A 16,983-nucleotide genomic window follows, 5' to 3' on the forward strand; every position below is an offset into this window, starting at 1 on the left:
CAACCTAGTTCCAGAGAGTGCCTGGGAATCATCTGGTTTTAATTCAGAAAGATGCCATTATATCCCAAGTGCCCATCCATGGGGGAATGGATAAGCAGAATATAGTATTTCATAGAATGAGACATTATTCCACCTTGAGAAGGAAGGCAATTTTGACACATGCTACAATAATGAAGCCTGACGATGTTCTGCTAGGGAAATGACCCAATCACAGAAAGACAAATATTGTGTCACCCCGCTTATATGAGGTGCCTAGAGTAGTCAAATTCATAGATGCAAAAAGTAGAACAGAGGTTCCCTGGGGTTAGGGAGTGGGGAAATGGGGGAACTATTTGATGGGGACAGTTACACAAAAAGAGGAGTTCTGTGATGGATGGTGTTGATGGCTATACAACAATGTGAATGTACTTGATGCTATTGAACTGGGCACTTTGAAATGATTGAGATGGGGGAGGGGAGCCAGGCACCTAGCTGGCTCAGTTGGTAGAGCCTGAGACTCGTGATCTTAGAGTTGTGAGTTCAAGCCCCATGCTGGGTGTAGAGCCCACTAAATTTTTTTAAATTAGAAATTTGAAAAAGGATTAAGATGGTAAATCTATTTTACGATGATTGTTTTGAAAAATGAAATAGGTCACCGCAGCACCTCCCAGACTCATGACCTTCACATCTGTTCTCTTCCCCATAAAATGTTGGGAATCTTAAGGAACAGCCCCTGAACTCATCAGTAATGGGTATGCCCCCGCTGCTGCCTTTAGAGTTTTCCTTGCAGGATATGTTTTTCCCTGGAGGATAATTATTAAACTCTAGCTAGCCTATGAGAGCCTTCCTCAAGTTAGAGGTCACTCAATTAGCAGCCTCCTTAAAATTACAAATTCTCTCAGGTTAGAGAACTTCCCTGCTGAGGGGCTGGGGCATTAATGGATGGGGTAGGTGGAATGGAAGTTTTCCCAAGGAACGTAAGGAACAGTATGACTCTGAGTCATCAGGTATTTGATTGCTTAATGGAGTTCAATGGATGGCATCTAACCTTTGGGAATAGTTGTTCATCTGCTTCATTTCTGTGTGTAGAAAGCATTAGTCATTGTCCCCAGTTGGATGGATCAAGCCCCTTGAAATTTTGCCTTTAAAGAAATAGTCAATTTGCCTGCCTCCTGTTCTGATCCTCTGGGCCATGCACAGATGACTGCCTTGATATTGGACCTGTCCACTGCTAAGCTATCATGGCACACGATGCAGAGCCGGTTCTACTCAGGGACCTGAAGGGGTTACAGAAGCTGAGTACCCAAAGAGTTCCCATTTATCAGCCCTGTCATTCAATTATTTCCTATTTATTCAGGCCTATATGAAATCCTTGAATTTTTTATGAAAAATCCCATTAGCACAGAAGGATAGAAGTGTTATTAAGCTAATAAAACAGATTTCCAATGAAATTAACTGGGAAAGTGAGAGAAATTAACATAAGAAATATAAAACTAATTAATTCCTGGCTTGACACAGTTAAGGAGTGTTTAGATGAGGCACAGCAAAATGGGAGGTATCCGGGTTTTTTTTTTTTTTTAATAATAAACGAAGCCTACATACCAATATGCATTTTAAACAAACCTGACAGAATGAGGGCATTATGATTTAGAGACTTTGAGCATACTTGGAACGATAAATTTAGTAGACTTGAATAAATGGCCAGAAGATCTCCCAGTGAGTGTCATATGGAAGAGACAACAGGGGGCACCTGGCTTCTGGAACTATGAGTGAAACAACAACATAACTGGACCCAAGAAAGACCTGCAATCTTTCCTCCTAAGACTTTGCTCCCTGTCCATGTCCTGGGAGAAGGCTTCTGGATTTCAGTTGGCCAGAATGGGAGGTGAGAATGATTATATAACTGTTGTCCACCACTATTTTTGAGGCCTTCCGTAATTTTAAATAAGGAGAATAGATCAGAGAGCTCTGTGAGTTTGCACTGAAGCTGAGTGAAGTGTCTTGTCCTATGTTCATAGAAGCAACCGCCCTATATAAACACTAGTTTTAATGGGGGAACAAGAGGCGCCTGATATTTGAGTGCCAAGTACGGTGGCACAAAGAGGTGGCGGTCTTCCGTGTTGCTGAGAACATTGCTTAAGAGTTTGAAGCAATGTAGTGACTTTCCCACTGATCTGAAGGAAAAGGTGTGGCTTTGCAAACTGCCAGATAGCTCCTTAAGGCAGCTTTGGACTGCAACTCAGTCACTACCATAGAATAATCCAGAACTGAGAACCTCGCACTTCTAGATGTTAGCATCCTTCACTCCGTGGAGTACACAGAGCCCAACACAGCCGGCTGGAAATCAGATCTCTTATTTACACATAAAATCAGGTCATTTTGCCAAAGGTAAAAAAAGAAAATCACAAAATATATGGAAAATATTTGGCAAAGGAGGGCTAGGATGGTGTCGGCTCTGCACCCCCAGATACTGCAGGGGTGTCAAAGCAACAATTCTCCTCAGCGGAATGAACCCTTGCTGCCGACCACAAAATCAGACCTTTGCATCTCTACCAAGAACACGTATTCTTCTTCATTTCTCATGCTGGATTTCTTAACGTTCAGTGGAGTCACAGAAATGTTGGACCTGTGAATCACACATCCTCACAGAGTGAAGGCCCTCATTCTGCAGATAGCAAAATATCTATTAGACAAACTGACTTGCCTCAGGTTGTATGAGCAGCTAGTAGCAGCTCACGATAGCATACTCCATCAAGACATGCTAAGGCACTACCATGTAACACACTCAACCCTCCTCAAAATCACCTATGAAGGCTGCTTTCTTTTTTTTTTTTTTTTTTGAAGGCTGCTTTCTAATGGAAAATGAATTTGCAAGGTTCAACAGAAGTTCCTGCTGCAGGTTTTGTGGATGTTTCAATTTTTAAAATACTAGAACTACATGGGCCTGGCTGCAAGAAAATTAAAATCACCCAGGGGCACCTGGGTGGCTCAGTCAGTTAAGCGTTCAACTCTTGGTTTGGGCTCAGGTCATGATCCCAGAGTCGTGAGATTGAGCCCCACATGGGGCTCTGCACTGGCCGTGGAGGCTGCTTAAGATTCTCTCTCCCTCTCCCTCTGCCCCTCCCCACTCGTGCTCTCTCTCACTCTCAAATAAATACATAAATCTTTAAACAATTTAAAATTATGCAGAAAGATTCTCCCACCCCAAATTAAACCACTTAACTGTTTTAGTCTGCTGTTTCTAAGGTTAATATGTATATACCCAAATTGTGTGTATTTAAGATTGTACTTATTTGGTTAAAATTAGTTTAAAGCTATATAGTGTGTGTGTCAACTATACTTCAATAAAAAGAACACATATGGTATGGAAAAGGGGACTTCCATTTACAAATAAGATGCATGGCCAGAAACTTTGGGATTCTGAAAAGAAAAGTTAAGGTCAATTATATCCTTTTGTTGTTGTTGTTAAAGATTTTATTTATTTATTTGAAAGAGAGAGCATAAGCAGAGGGAGGGGGAGAAGCCAGCTCCCCACTGAGCAGGGAACCTGATGCAGGGGCTCGATCCCAGGACTCTGGGATCATGATCTGAGCTAAAGGCAGACACTTAACTAACTGAGCCCCCCCAGGCACCCCAACTATATTCTATTTGCAATGAGATAAGCTGGAGAGGTTGAGCTTACTGAAGCTCTTTTGTTTGTTTGCTTTTAAAGATTACATAATATATGTTTGTTTTAGAAAATAGAAAATGCAGATTATCAATGATGGAACAAGGAATAAAACCACCCCTAATCCAGCAGTCCAGAGATAATATTCTTTTGGATGACTCTATGTCTTTAGCTCTATGTATTTTTTAAAGATTTTATTTATTTGAGAGAGCGAGTGAGAGAGAGAGCATGAGGGGGGAGTAGAGGGAAAGAGAGATGCAGGCTCCCCGATGAGCAGGGAGCTGGACATGGCACTCAATCCCAGGACCCTGACATCACGACCTGAACCGAAGGCAGATGCCCAACCCACTGAGGCACCCATGCACCCCCCTAGCTCTATATTTTTGTAAACCCATATGTACATGTGCAGTAAGGTAGTAAAGTCAAACACTCAAAAAGCCAACAGTAAAGATTTTTTAAAGAAAATAACTGTATTCAATTAGGTAAATACCTTGATAAGCATTTGGGGATGCAAAAGATGAGGTCCCATGCATGCGACTGGAAGAAGGAAGTGAAATAAACTTACCAAACTCTTCTGGAAAGATAAAAAATTAAATAAAAAAGAAGAACAGGGATTCAATGAGAGGGCGAGAGTGAGAGAGCTAATTCAAAGTTGAGCAGCCTGTAGGAGGCTGGTGCCCATGAGGAGAAGTGGTGGCACAGTGTTTACCTAATGGTGGAGCCAGAAAGCCAGGAAGAAAGATGGCCGCCGGCCGCCCCTGCATTCACTCACTTGGTCGGGAACACAGCTACACATGCCTCGAAGCAGAATGTAAGCTCCACGCAAGTGAAGGAGCCTCCTCCTTCACCACAATAAACTCCGTGTCTATATAACAGGATTTGTGGAATGGTTAGGGAAGTGCTTGGGGAGAATAAAGGAGCAGGGGCTGAGTCTGGGCCAGAGGAGGTGAAGACCAAGAGTTAAAAAGAACCGAGAACTGAGGGGCTTACATGACAGAATCAATCTCTCCTCCTGTAGAGCAGGCAAAAAAAAAAAAAAAAAAAAGAACCAAGAACTCAGAATCAGAAGTAAGCATGGGAACATAAATTGTCAGGAGTCTACAAAAATATTGGAGGAGATACAGGACTTCCCATGGGACATGGGATGGGAGATCAAAAAATTTTCTTCACATGGCAAATGTTAGAATGACTTCCTCTGACATCAAGATTATTTTGTCTTTCTCTGTTTACATATGATTTTTAAAAATTTTTAATAGTCATGATGCTGTGCTGTAAATACTGGAAGATGCTTCTCACACTTAGAAATACATACAGGTTTGCATTCATCCAAATGGCCTCATATTTAACAGATAGAAATAATTTAGTTAACCATGTATTAGTTTCCAACTTTTCACTATGAAAAGCAATGCTGCACTAGACATTCTTCTTATATAAAGACATGCTAACACAAATCATAAATGTAACAATAGGAAAAGCATATACGATTGCTGGAAAACAGAAGGCAAGAAACTGGGGACATTCTGAAAGGTGTGGGTAGTATGGTTAGGACAAGGTCAAGGAAATACTCTCCTGTTCTTCTTCCACACATGAATGAAAACCCCAGTTAAGCAGTAAGTGGAAGGGATCCATGCACAGAAGCTCCTCAAACTCCCACATCCAGTGTGGAAGTGTAGGTAAAGTCCTGGACCTGGGGGCAGTGATGGGGAAGGAGACAGTGAAGTCCAACAACTGCCACACAGCTGAGACCACGGAGTGGCAGGCCAGCATGCTCCCTTGCCTGCTTTCTTTTTTTATTTTTTAAAAGATTTTATTTATTCATGGGAGACACAGAGAGAGAGAGAGAGGCAGAGACACAGGCCTCCCACCTTGCCTGCCTTTTTCTCTCAGCACTGATTAGGATGCTTGGAGAGGGGAGAGTGGGGTAACGGGCTCAGAAAGGATGATCAAGACAATTCAGGAAGGGGGTAAGACCTCTGGCTAACTTCATGCTACCATCACAAACAGAAAAACTGCTGAGCCTAGCACTGTCCATAGGAACCCCTCACTGTAGGAAAATAAAAGTATACAAATGGGAAACTCTGCTTTTCTTGCCAGAAATAAACTATTTGTACAGACACCCATCCCAACTAGTAGAACTTAGTAGAGCCCACTCTGGGACTATGTGAAAACAAAACAACTTCCCAGGGGCACCGCTCTGGCTCAGTCAGAAGAGCATGAGACTCTTGATCTCAAGTTGTGGGATGAGCCCCATGATGGGCATAGAGTCTACTTAAACACACACACACACACACACACACACACACACACACACACGGGGCACCTTGGTGGCTCAGTGGTTGAGTGTCTGCCTTCGGCTCAGGTCGTGATCCTGGAGTCCTGGGATTGAGTCCCACATCAGGCTCCCTCTGCCTACATCTCTGCCTCTCTGTGTCTCTCATGAATAGATAAATAAAATCTTTAAACACACACACACACACACACACACTGAATGGGAAGTCATCAGAGAGGTAAACAAACCATGAGAGACTCTTAACTTTAGGGGTGGGGAGATGGGGTAACTGGGTGATGGGCATTAAGGAGGGCATGTGATTTGATGAGTTGGGTTTTCTATGCAACTTATAAATTACTAAACTCTACTTCTGATACTAATGACATATGGATATGTTAGCTAACTGAATTTAAATAAAACACACACACACACACACAACTTCCCAGACATCTGAAGAGTTAGTAGTCCCAAAGAAAGGAATAAGAACAGGTTTTTCCCAATTAAAGAGACTTACTCCATAGAACTGGAGAAAACATTAAAACATTTCTATTTTGTATTCCCCAAGAGTTTTGAGAAAACATTTCATAGGTGAAGACAAAGCAATATAAAATCAGGCAAGATTGCATTCAGATGAGAAACACAAGTATAGAATGAAAAACACTACCATGGAGGCAGTGAACAGTAGGTTATTGCAGAAAAACCAAATCTGTAAAGTGGAAGAATTCAGAAAATTCTCCCAGAACTGAGAAAAAAAAAAAAGAGTTGGAGAGAAACATGATATGCAAAGATATAAAGGCCTGGGATTGTAACTACATAGGATTGGGATTCTTGGAAGATAAAAAGGAACAAATGAAGGAGAAGAAATAGGGAAATAATGGGAAAAAAGTCTCTCAGCTTAGGCTAATTAAGTTTTAGCTAGTTAAATCTTCTCCTTATTGGGGGAAAAATACAGGATGTTCATTCATGCTGCTGAAAGGAATACATAGTGTAGCCAGTCTTTTTCTTTTGACATTTGCCAAATAGCAAAGAGGAAATCAGCATTTTTCCCTTGGTCAAAGAGACAGGAAGCTGCAAGTATCAGCTGGCACTCCAAAGGACAATTATAGTGATGCCTTGGATGAGGTGTAAGAAGCAAGATAAAGAAAGATCTGAAAGTAGGAAGGAAGCCTGAATGGAAGCTTGCTGGTCTCCTGCCAAAGGTAAACATGTCTGAGGATTGCCGTTCACCTCCAGGCAGACCACTGGGATTGGAGGCTTCTCCACAGGAGTAAGCAGTCCCATGATGCTTTCTTGGTCAAACCAAACCAGCAAAACCGAATGACACCAGATGCGACAGTTTTTTTTTGCCATGTGTGCATAATGATGCACAGACGTGCGCACGTTCTCATGTACACGATGATCACGTGTGATAAGCCACACTCTCCTGTATCAGTGCCCAACTTAGTATATGACCCGCAAAGGCCTGTGGCCTATTTATTATGTGATAACGTCTCAATTCCAATTGAATTTAATTCAACACACATTACCGGTGTACTTACCCTAGGCCAACCACATGTTGGAGTTCTGTGAATCATATTCTTTTTCCACGTGCAAGCCAATGGCAGGCTGGTGTGAGGAAAACAGAACCTCATCCAGTGTCCGAGTGAAATGCAGTCATTCAGCTGTAATGTCGCAAGGGTAGCAGGATGGTTCTCGTTCCTGTGAAAGAGATTTCAGTAGTGACTCTTGATTCTCCTTTACGAAAATGAAAAAGCATTCTGAAATACTGTTTCCAAGGGTCATTTGCAGAAAACCATATATACACCTGAGATGTCCATCTGAGTTCTCTTCACTCCAAGGTCAAAGCAGACCTGAAACCCCTCTCTAGATCCCGCCAACGTCCAAGATTTCCCCACCAATGTGATGATTTTCAGGCTTCCCAAATCCCCATGGTACCCACATTTTCCCAGGCCCTGCTCTATTTGCCTAGCTGACAGGCTGTCTCACTCTCCTCAGGAGACCATCACTGCTCCCACAGTATAACACACGTGGGCAGCTGAGTCTTTTCCTTCAAAAAGAGAGAGAGAAAAAAGACCTTGTCACACAAAGCTTCCTGCAGCATCTCTCTTCCAAATGAAGGACAAGGAAAGCGGGAGTGAGGAGGCCGGCAGGTTGAGAGCGTTGCTCAGGAGTGGGAAAGAAGCGTTCCCCTTGCAAAGCCAGAGGGAGGGCTGGGTTTCCTCGATGTCCATGAAACACCTCTCAGTTTCAAAGGTAACTTTCACGTGGCTTTTAACACTTAGCATCATCCTCCTCTCATGTGGGTCTTTTCCCCAGGATAGCGACTGAGGCCCTGAATTTTGAAGTTTTACCAAGCCTTCTGGCTTTTCAGTAGACCTGGAGCCAATGAATGGCATACTTGTGGAGCCATGAAGGACCACCCCATTTTATCTCGATTTTTTAATTGTCTTGAAGGTCCATTTAAAATTACTCTTCTTGCCCTCCCTCTCCCCGATGTGGGGCCTCTGTCAAATATTCAGCTAAGCATTAGCTACGTGCTGATAGTGTTCAATAGGATTTAAAACCATTATGCCTGCTGTATGGAATATGGAAGCAGGAATACGGAATCTCCATAGCTACTGTTTCATTCTTTCCAAGCTCTGCTAGGTTAATGATCTTCAGGTGCAGCTGGGATGACACTTGAGTCCATATCTTGGGCACACCAGGTGTTTCACCAAGGAGCCCCACAACTCCTGCTCCCCATAACTACCACTCCTGCTGTCCTTGTTGCCTTCATCTGCCAATCACTGCCATGGCTCCTTCAAGGTCCACAGACGTACCTCACATCCTTCTTTGCAGAGTCCAGATGGCTTGGCCTCCACTTCAGTTTTCATTATATCATAGTTTCCTCATTTATTTGGGGCTCCATCATGAATCCACAACCACTGAAAACCTCAAAGGACTGCAGAGCTCTAACTGGACTACTTTGTCCAGAGGCTGGTGCTGCCCTTGAGCAACAACCAGCTACCTAGCGCTGTCCTCCAGCTCTCTCTACTCAGCTAAAAGCACCCCAGGGGGCTCGAAGCATTCTGCCCCAACCTCTGAGGGCCTGCTTGCTTGGACAACCTCACTGATGATCTCAAAGGCTGAACGTTTCACACATTCCATCAGCTCACAGCAATTCTCAGACCACATGTCATAGTCATATTTCAAAGATAGACAATTTACTCAGCCAATAATAGTCCCCCAAACTAATCTCAACTTTATTATTTTTTTTAAAGATTTTATTTATTTATTCGTGAGAGACACAGAGAGAGGCAGAGACACAGGCAGAGGGATAAGCAGGCTCCCCGCGGGATAGATTCCCAGGGCTCTTCCCAGGACCCCAGGATCACGCCCTGAGCCAAAGGCAGACGCTCAACCACTGAGCCACCCAGGTGCCCCTAATCTCAACTTTAAATAATGGTTTCTCCTACAGGTGGGAAATTATCTCAAACCTCGGCCCCTTGGTACACTCTTCACACCTTACTTCCACAAATGCAAACAGCTTATTAAATGCACTGAAACGGGGACGCTTGGGTGGCTCAGTGGTTGAGCATCTGCCTTTGGTTCAGGGCGTGATCCTGGGGTCCTGGGACCGAGTCCTACATCGGGCTCCCTGTGGGGAGCCTGCTTCTCCCTCTGCCTGTGTCTCTGCCTCTCTCTGTGTGTCTCTCATGAATAAATAATAAAAAAAATCTTTAAAAACGAAATCTTCCATGACTTACTTCCAGGGACTTGAAAATCCAGCCCAGTTCACACTAAAACTTCAATCTCACACTCAATATAAAGCTTCTCCCGACTCCTGCCTCATAGCTCTCTCCAAGGTCAGGCCTGACCACTGGCTTGGGTTCCTGCAGTTGAGGATAAGTGGCTCGTGTGGTTCTGCTTTCCCTCTATTGTTCTTCATTTTTCTTCCAGCATCAGAGTGCAAAGGTGGTTGAGAAAGGAGAGAAAGACTATTTAGCTGGTGGGAATTTGTTTTCTCTTAGTCATAAATGACCTGTGCAGCTGGTGACCAAATGCTAGCTCATTTGTGGGGACATGTAGGCTTTTCAGATGAATTTGTTTCCCTTTATCAGGTCTTGAGAAATATGCAACACAATAGGATTCTTAAAATTTTTTTTTGTCAGGAACGGCACTGTCCTCTGTGCACATATGCACACACACACACACACACACATTATTTCTTTTTCTCTGGAAAAACTTACATAATAGGATTCCTAATGGCAAGCCAATTAATTCATCTAATCAACTGAAGAAACAATGGGTGTCAACACTGAGGGAAAAACTGGCTATGCTGAACTTACATAGATATATTCTGAACTGTACATTTGGGGGCAACTTACAGGATTTCTAAGGGTACCTTTATTTTAAGCTTACTTACAAACCTTTCCTCAAATGGTAAAGTTTATCCATTTGTAAAATTTTTACCGTATCTCTGCGAGAGCACATGTGTACACGTTTCTAGAAAAGAGTGGAGATGGACAGGAGGAATGAGGAGGTTGTGCTTTAGGCATTATAACCTGAGCCGGAGAATACAAGTGGAGTTAAAGAGAATCAAGAACTAAGTGGCAGGCCTCACAAGTCAGTGCTAGCGGTTTCCCCAGTTGATTTATGTCACTCCAGCTATTGTTTTGCTAAAGTGGAACAACAGCAGTTAGTTCAGGCATTTATCTGTGTCACTCCGGTTGATTAGCAGTTGTAACTGCTCAACAGCACCTGCTTTTCCCTACACCTGTGAACTGAAGAAAGCCTTGATTAAGTCCTCTGAATAGTTTTTTGAAGTTTTTATTTGTTTACTTGAGAGAGAGAGAGAAGAGAGAGAGAGAAGGTGGGGAGGGGCAGAGGCAGAGGGAGAAGCAGGCTCCCGGATGTGGGGCTCCATCCCAGGACCCTGGGATCATGACCTGAGCCAAGGCAGACACTTCACTGGCTGTGGCACCCAGACACCCTAAGTCCTCTGAATATTTTAAAGAGAAAATAGGGGTATGAACACGACTTTTCCCCTTTTGTCTTGACATGGGAAGAATACCTAATCGAATCTTCTGACTGTATGCCATATAGACATGTAGGATGATCAGTGAAGCTCAATGACTGATCAGATTAGTTTACGAAGGTTAAGGCTGTGGTTGCAGAAATTCAGTCGCAAAACCAAGTATAGCCCCAAAGATTCACTTTCAGTTCTGCTGGCCAACAGTATGATGCCAAGATAAAGACTACAAACTCTGGAGCCTGACGACCTAGAATCCTGGAATCCCTTGGAATCCTGGCATTGCCTGTTCAACCTGTGTAACCTTGGAAGAGTTACTTCGCTTCTGGTCCTCAGTTCCATCTGTAAAATGGGGACAATCATCACACCTACATTTAGGTTTCTGCAAGGATTAGAGGAGTTAAAATACATATGGAAATGCTTAAAACAGTACCTAGCAAATAGTGCTGTTATCCAGGAGGGCGTTAGCTAACAGAGTGAAGTCCTGGGAACTAATGGCTTTGACGTAGCATCACTGCCAAAGTATTTTGCCACTGTCTGTCTCATGGTATACACTAGAATATTTGAGTAAGGGTCTAGATCACTTAATAGACGTGTGATTTTGGATAAAGCACATAATCATCAGTTCCATGTTTTGTACAACCGTGATAATAACAGTTCTTGCATTGCAGGGTGGTTATGATTTAATAAGATAATGAATATATGAACGTTTTACAAATCTTAGATATGATTGACATTAGCTGCCACTTTTGAGAATCCACAAAGAAATTGAGAGGATATGTTAGGATTGAAAAAATACACGGTGTAAGTTGTGATTTGAAGGACTGAAGTTTAAATAATGAAAAGGTGTAATAACGAGGATCATTAGACACTGAAATAGAATCTTCTCAAAATTGGTAAATTGATTTTCTTAGGGCTGACATAATTGTTAAAGGCCTCTTACAAGACAACAAGTTTGACAGCTTTAAGATTATATGAAAGCATTTTCTGTGATATGCCTAATTTCTTAGAACTAAAAGTTCAATCGCATGACCAGTGAAGTCAGTTTTTACCAAAAAGCTTTAGTAATTTCTGTACCCTACTTCTGGGTCCCTTTCTCTTTACCCTGGACCTTGAAAATTCATTTGGAAGGTATTTTTTAAAGCTTTGATACTGGGTATATGTTCTTTCCAATATAACGCAGAGCTGAGATTTGTAATTTCAATATTATGAGACTTTAGGGATTTTCAGCAAACATTTTATAAGGGCTCTATTCGACCACCTGATGTGATTATTCAGTTCAAATCCTGGGAGATCTTACCCAATAAATGCTGAATATTTTGAGTCTGTTGTGCAGCTAGGCAATTTTTGCATAGATTCTTTGGTTATAATGGGAAAGTAAAGAAACCCAACGCAGATGGCTTTCAATCATCCACGATAATAGAGGTAGTCAAGAGTGAATGAGGCGATGTTGGAATTTACCCACACCCCCCACTGACTGAGGGAAAAGAAAAAGCGATCCATGGTTAAAGGCATCTTATTACTGGTATTCCTCTAGATTGTTATGCCCCTACTCACCCATTATATTATTATTCTGTCCCTTGATCTTCTCAGGAATCCAAGCCCTTGGCTTCGTACTGTATCCCCCTAAAACCATCTTCAGATTTCCTCAATTTGCCAAACAAGAGCAAATACTTCCTTCACTCTGTAGAACTCATTCAGGCCTCTGCACTCTCAACTTGGCTACCTCTTTAAGCTTAATGCTCCAAAAGCTGCAGATAGGAGATGCTAGTGACACTTGCACCAGTGCTCCAGAAGGGAGAAAGGCTGGGCCAGGTAAAATATAATTTTGCACATTATGAGAAGCAACTTATGTCACCTTAGTTACTTATTTCTAAAAGTTAGCAAAATTTATTTTCACTGTGTCCAATATTTAGAGCTACTTGAATTTGTTGATTATTTGAAGGGAATACAGGTGCGGGGACACACACACACACATACCTTGACACATATACAGAAGTTCTATAAACAGCAAAATACTTAAAGAGTACCTAAGATATAACTTTGTACAGTTAGTTCACTGAGCACCAATTATTAAAAGAGCATGGATAACTAAGTAACTATATAACTATTATATATTTATTTACACATATGTAAGTAAAACTTCTGGGCAAGAGGATAAAGCCCTCAGCTCAACAAATACCTCCTATACCGTTATTTCCCATTAGTAATCCACCAGAATACTTAGTTGTCATCAGAAATCCAAACTGCTCATCTTTTCTGTTAGTCTCCGGATGGAGAGTAGGTGAAGTAGGTGTGTGTGTGTGTGTGTGTGTGTGTGTGTGTGTGTACTCAGAGTCTTACTTCAAGCATAACTTTTCTCCTTGAAATAAATTCAGAGCAGGCCATTAACTGTCCTTTTTACTATCCTCAATTAAAATGTTCTTTGGTTATACTGATCTAAGATAATGTGTACTTTTTATATATCCATAAAAAGATTTGTCAAGTCAAACCTACATGTCACTTGAAGAACTGATTTTCTGAATCTCCCTAGTATGTAAGTCACTTCTCGTCGAGTAACCACTATCCCAACTCTACAAAACTTCCCAGTCCATTACTGAACAATCATTTATTTGAAAAAAAAAATCAGCTAGTAAATTTTTCAAATATGGCACAGTTTTTTAATCAGCTCCTGAGGAAAGAGGCAAATTAATCAGGGATTTCTTAGTGAATATTGTAAGCTCTAGAAAATTCAGCTCCTTAGACTTGTTTATATTTGTTATAAAGATATCCATTTGGGGCAGCCCAGGTGGCTCATCAGTTTAGCGCCGCCTTCAGCCCAGGGTGTGATCCTGGAGTCCCACGTCGGGCTCCCTGCATGAAGACTGCTTCTCCCTCTGCCTGTGTCTCTGCCTGCCTCTCTCTCTCTCTCTCTTTCTCTCTTGAGTAAATAAATAAAATCTTAAAAAAAATATATCCATTTGGCTGGTCTCAGTGTAAGGAGTATGGATGATGTAATTTTAGCTCAATTCAAGTTAATTCAACTATCTGCTAAAATTAAAATACAGTAATGAGGGGCACCTGGGTGGCTCAGTCGGTGAAGCATCTGATTCTTGATTTTGGCTCAGGTCATGATCTCAGGGTCGTGAAATAGAGCCCAGCATCGGGATCAGGGATGGGTGTAGCGTCTACTTAGGATTGTCTCTCTCCCCCTGCTTGTGTTTTCTGTCTCTCAAATATATAAATAAAATATTTTTAAAAACCTAAAAAATAAAATACAGTAAGATACAGTAACCACTTGTAATGCATTTCTTTCAGCGTTTGCATTAGTTTTTTTCCAAGTTGTCAGACAAAATGTGAACATCTATTATTCAGCCTCAATTATTCTCAAGTCTAGAGTAACATTCAAGTGGCCCTTCCAGCCATTAAAAACACCCAGCTGCAGAATTACTTTCAAATCAGCACTATTGACTTTTGTATAAAAGCTTTGAAAATACAATGGATAAAAAAGCGAAATGGTGAAGTTTTGCTCTGGATCCTGAACTGCCTGCCCCCTGGGAATACCTCGTTTCAAAAGCTCTCCTACAAGAAGTCGTGAATCTTTGCACAAGGCCACCTGTTGTCTGCTTCCTGGTGAAGAATGCTAGTTACAAATTCTAAGGTTAATATGTGGGGATGAATAAGACATAAGCTGGTTTTATTTGTCCAACTTAGGCTGTTGCTATGAACTAAAGTGGTGATAAGAGGTTGCCTAAATGAGATGAATGACTGCAGAGGAGTCCGAGCTGTGCAAATGAAAATACTACCTCAGATGAAAACAGTACCTCTGATGGAAAGAGGAAAGTTGCCTAGTATGTCCAGGAAAAGTTTATTTGGTAGATTACTTTTTTCCTTTTAGTTATAAAAACTTATTTTGAAGACACTTATGCCAATAGTTCCTAAGATGTGCCCAGAAGCTGTCATTGACAACTTCACGAGGAGAGGAGCCCTGGAGACTGGGGACAAACTCTTCCTTAGGTCCCAAAATAGCTTTCTACCTTTTCTACACAGTGATATTTTTAAAAAATATTTTTAAAAATATTTTAGAGAGAGAAAGAGAGGAAGCACAGAGAAAAAGAGAGGAAGCACGTGCAGGGGGTTGGGAGGGGGAGAGGAAAGGGAGCCTGATGTGGGGCTTGATCCCAGGACCCCAGCATCATGACCTGAGCTGAAGGCAGACACAATCAATTAAGCCACCCAGGTGCCCCACACAGTGATGCTCTGTAGAATATTTTAATGAAGTCCATTACTCAGAACATGGAAACCATCTTGCTGAATAACTTCCCTTGCTCGGACCCATGATTTTAATTTACGCAAAGTTCTCTTAGTTGTGAATCATTTGTTCTCATTATGGGCTGCGTGTAATTAGTGAGCATAATTAGGATGCCCGCTCTACAAAGAAGCTATTGCTTTTCTGCAAAGATGAGACTCGAATTCAGACTCAAGTTATTGCTTTTGGCATTGTGCATCATCTGTCTGAAAAGCCTCTTCTTTTTTCCTTAAATTCTGGGAAGGCATTTCTAAATGACTGGACTGCCTCAAAAGAAATTTTAGATAGAAAATATCACCTGGGTTTCCTGTACCAATAAAACTACCAGACAGTTGAAGATGTGTGCCTTGAATAACCTGCTATTTAATCCTAATGCTGACAAGTTTGCCCACGTACAAGCCTTGCTGATAATCTACTTGATAAGCTTTTAATTTGTCACGACCTTAGTTTACTAAAACTCAAAGTCCTTTGTTCTTTTTAAAAGACTTTATTTATTCATGAGAGACACAGAGAGAGAAAAGAGGCAGACAGAAAGGCAAAGGGAGAAGGTGGCTCCCCTCAGGGAGCCCGATGTGGGACTGGATCCCTGACATCCAGGATCACGTCCTGAGATGAAAGCAGAGCTTAACCACTGAGCCATCCAGGCGTCCCAGTCCTTTATTCTTAATTTTGAAAGTTTCCATAAACCAACACACTGGAGGGCATTTGGTACTAGAAATTATATTAATCCCTGGATCCAAATGTGCTCCTTATTCATTTAAGGATGAAGTAACTTAAAGTGGACATTATCTGGTTCCTGTGCATTGGGTTGGGCAAGTCCTATGGGAACATTGCTCACAGGGTTGACTCTAAGGTAGATGGATTCATCTGTAGGAATTTTTTGCCCCATCAATTTGCGAAGATATAGTTTTGGTAAGGAACCAGAATCGCTGTTAGGAGAAGTCAAGGTAAAAGACAAGAAAATGCTGCAAAGTATAAACCTGAAAAGAAGACAGAAGCAGGAGACCAGATTAAGGAACATAGTGGAAAAGGTTAGAAGGACTGTAAAGTGTGGGTAATTGGTACAGTTCAGATGTTATGCGGACTTTATGAAGAAGGAAGCCACATGGCCTCTTGCAAAATCATGGCTCAAAGGTACTACTAATGTTGTGGCTTTGGTTTATGTCGGTGACTCTTCTATGCATTGGCTTTCACATCTTCAAGATCCGGATACCGATGCCTACCATACAGTGTTGTAAGGAGTCAACGTGTCAAAATCATCACCACAGTGTAGGTACATAAGGGACACTCAGTAAACAGCCACTATTAGGTCTTTGTTTGTGTTTGAAGCACTTTGTATGAAGGGAGTCCTAGACGTAAAGAGGCAGGAACAAAGCCATGTGAAAGCGGAGTATAGTCCTTAAGAAAGTGAAATAAGGTTTACCAAGAATAACCACTAACATTTATTTGGTGCTTCCCTAAACCAAGTGCTGTGCTAATAAAGCACCGTGTGCGTTACCTCATGGAATCCTCACAACCACTAGTAAGATTGGTGGCTAGCTGACCCCACTTTACAATAAAGAGATCCACCCTCAGAGAGGTTACAACTGTCCATGGCCCAAATCAAGTGGAAGGATTTGGAACTCAATTCCAAGTATGTAGGATCCCAGAACCTATGCTCATTTTATCACAGGACACTGCCTCTCTATGATCTGCGTGCCTAAAACCAAAGGTTTGTCTTGTCTTAGAGGTTTCAGGCATGCCATTTACTTGGTCTTGAATACTCAGCT

The 16,983-nt window shown here is 41.9% G+C and overlaps 1 long non-coding RNA gene across 1 annotated transcript in view; it reads right to left on the bottom strand.

Moving 5' to 3' along the window:
• Positions 1–16,983, bottom strand: part of LOC119868529 — an 86,022-nt gene that overhangs the window by 20,627 nt on the left and 48,412 nt on the right. The window contains exon 3 of the long non-coding RNA XR_005386489.1: positions 7,454–7,613. This is a non-coding gene — a long non-coding RNA (uncharacterized LOC119868529). The remainder of the gene's footprint in view (positions 1–7,453; positions 7,614–16,983) is intronic.

This window comes from Canis lupus, chromosome X (assembly GCF_011100685.1).
Source record: "Canis lupus familiaris isolate Mischka breed German Shepherd chromosome X, alternate assembly UU_Cfam_GSD_1.0, whole genome shotgun sequence".
Lineage (NCBI taxonomy): Eukaryota > Metazoa > Chordata > Mammalia > Carnivora > Canidae > Canis > Canis lupus.